We start from the raw sequence: 3466 nt of genomic DNA on the forward strand, positions 1-3466 counted from the left end.
GAGCAACTTAATAGGGAGAGCCTCTCCGCTATGCGGGAGACAGTGACAAAGCTCACATCAGAGCTAGAAGCGGCCAAGGAAAGAGAAAGGCTTAGAGATGCTCAATTCCTTGGCATGCAAGCTCATATCAGAACTCTCCTATCTAGTGGAGCTTTTCCATTGCCCCGATCTCGTGAGTCATCTCCAGAGGGTCGACCTCCACGTGATCGTTCCTCCCGCCCTGCTCGTGATCGTTCCTCCCGTCCTCCCCGTGATCGTGCTTCCTGTCCTCCACAAGACCGTTCTCTATATCGTCTTGTAGATGAAAGTTCATCAGACACTTTTATATACTTTGAACTAGACAAATAGAACCAGTTTTGAACTAGTTGTAATTAGTTTTAACTTGGTTTTGAATTTTTATGTTCAATTGAACTTTAATTTGTTAGTTATAAAGTATTTATTGAATATTTTGGTTGTTGTTGTTGTGTTGTTGTTGTTGTTGTGTTGTTGTATTGGTATGCTGACAGGTGGTTTAGCTGCCAAAACAGGCATTTTATGCCAAAATTAAACCCAGAAAAACCGACCAAAGTTGGTCGGTTTTTAATTAAAAAAATAAATTATTCCAAAATACCGACCAAAATTGGTCGGTTAATGAACATTGAATTCCCAGAATTCAACATTACCATCCAACTTTGGTCGGTATTTTGCTTGCATTGTTGAGATTACCGACCATAGTTGGTCGGTAATGTTTAATTTTAATTATTTTTAAAAAATATATATTTTCAATTACCGACCAAAGTTGATCGGTTTTTTTAATTTTAATAATTAATAAAAAAATATAATTTAGTTAAACCGACCAACTTTGGTCCGTAAAATTAAATTAATAAAATATGTTTCCGACCAAAGTTGGTCGGTAAGTAATTAAACTTGTCAGATGGTCGTTTTAATATACCGACCAAAGTTGGTCGGTAATTTTCGACCAACTTTGGTCGGTAAGCCATTCCGACCATCAAAACACCGTGCACACCGTAATGGTCGCGTTTTGGTCGGTAATTTGCCATAACCGACCAACGTTGGTCGGTATTTTTGGTCGATTTTTTGCGAATTTCTAGTAGTGTCACTAAAAAACGCACCTCCAACGCCCGGGCATACACCCCGAATTGTTGTGCGTACGCCTCTTGAGACTTTCGTCCCACACCATCCCCTCGAGACGTTTTTGATGCGCTTTTCCCCAGAACTCACCCCAAAAACGACTTTTAAAATACGGGTGGTCCTGATCAAACCCCAAAAAAGAAAGTTTTTTTCCATGATATTTTGTGCTGTCACTCCAGCCATATCAATTAGCATATTGCAATCAGTTTCTGTCATAATCTTGTAACCCCGATTTCCAGCATCCAGAACATTTTCTCTGTACCAATCTTTTAATTCAGTGATCATTTTCTATTGTTTTTTTAACGACAGTTCTATTGTGTTCCAAATTAATTTATAATATTTGTGTGGTTATAATTTTTATGAAATTTGTGGTATTAAACATGCTAGAGTTGTGTGACTATAAAATACTTTTCATTAAGGATAACATCAGAAGTTTAAATTAAATTATTTTCAAATTTAAAAAGGGATTATTTTTTTGGAACAAGTCAAAAAGGAAATAAATTTACATAAATAAAAATTGAAGGATATTATTGAAGGACGAGGAGCTATATATATATATATATATAATTGACAAGAGGTAAGGGAGAAGATACTAAGGACGGTTATCAATAGAATCCTTTTCGACAAAAACATTTACGCTACAAATAGGGTAAAAGTAATTTTTTTATATGTATAAATAGTTCAATTTTCTTGGTAGTGACGAATATGACTAAAACAAAATGACTTTTCGCAGTATGTTCGAATTACAGGTATACAATAACACTACCACATATTCAGTATAATCCCACGTAATAGGGTTTGGAGAGGGTAGTGTGTATGCAGACCTTTCTCCTACCTTGTAAATTTAGAGGGGATGTTTCCAATTGACCCTCGGATCAAGAAAGCATAGGTATCACATTAATGAAAAGAAAAACAAGAAGGAACAACACCGATAAGCCATGTAAAATCAACATAAATAACAAAAAGACAGTAAGATGACCGAAATGCACAAAACGATAGGTAGTCATGGAAACCTACTACCAACAAAAAGCGAGATACGTACTAATACTACCGATATAAACAATCTAGCCTACCTAACCTACTACCCTAAACCTCGACCTCCTCACCCTCCTATCAAGGGTCATGTCCCCGGTCAGCTGTAGTTGCCATGTCTTGCCTAATCACATATCCCCACTTCTTCTTCGGCCTACCTCTACCTCTTCTTAGGCCCTCCAATATCAACCCCTCATACCTCCTTACTGGGGCGTCTGTACTTCTCCTACTCACATGTCCAAATAATCTAAGCCTCGCTTCCCACATTTTATCCTCAATAGGGGCCACACGCACCTTTTCCCGAATAACTTCATCCTAATCCTATCTAACCTAGTGTGCCCGCACATCCATCTCAATATTTTCATGCTACCTTCATCTTCTGGACATGGGAGCTCTTGACTGCCCAACACTCAGCCCCATACAACACAATCGGTCTGACCACCGCTCTATAAAACATACCTTTAAGTTTTGGTTGTATCTTCTTGTCATACAAAATACTAAAGCAAGTCTCAATTTCATCCATCCCGCCCCAATACGATGTGTGACATCTTCATCAATCTCCCCATCCCCCTGTATAATAGACCCAAGGTACTTAAAACTTCCTTTCGTAGTGATAACTTGTGAATCCAGCCTCACCTCCCCTTCCACTCCCTGAGTGGCACCACTGAACTTACACTCTAAGTATTCTGGTTGGTCCTGCTCAACTTGAAACCTTTAGACTCTAGGATCTTTCTCCACACCTCTAACCTCGCATTAACACCGCCTCACATCTCTTGAATCAAAACAATGTCATCTGCAAATAAAATACACTAAGACACCTACCCTTGGATGTGGCGCGTCAGCACGTCCATCACCAAGGCAAACAAAAAAGGGTCGAGTGCCAACCCCTGGTACCCCATCATGACCAGAGAATGGTCTGATTCCCTTCCCACGGTCCTCACCCGGGTCTTCGCTCCATCATGCATGTCCTTAATCGCCCTAATATAGGCCATATGTACACCTCTAACCTCCAAATATCTCCACAAAACCTCCCCCGGGGCTTTATCGTAAGCCTTTTCTACGTCGATGAACACCATGTGCAAATACCTCTTCCTTTCCCTATACTGTTCCATCAATCTCCTAACAAGGTGAATGGCATCCGTAGTCAAACTCCCTGACATAAATCCAAACTGGTTCTCGAAAATAGACACACACCTCCTCACCCTTTGCTCCACTACTCTCTCCCAAACTCTCATTATATGACTAAGCAGCTTTATATCCCGATAGTTGTTATAATTTTGGATATCACCCTTGTTCTTGTACA

This window comes from Nicotiana tabacum, chromosome 14 (genome assembly GCF_000715075.1).
Source record: "Nicotiana tabacum cultivar K326 chromosome 14, ASM71507v2, whole genome shotgun sequence".
NCBI classification, from domain to species: Eukaryota; Viridiplantae; Streptophyta; class Magnoliopsida; order Solanales; family Solanaceae; genus Nicotiana; species Nicotiana tabacum.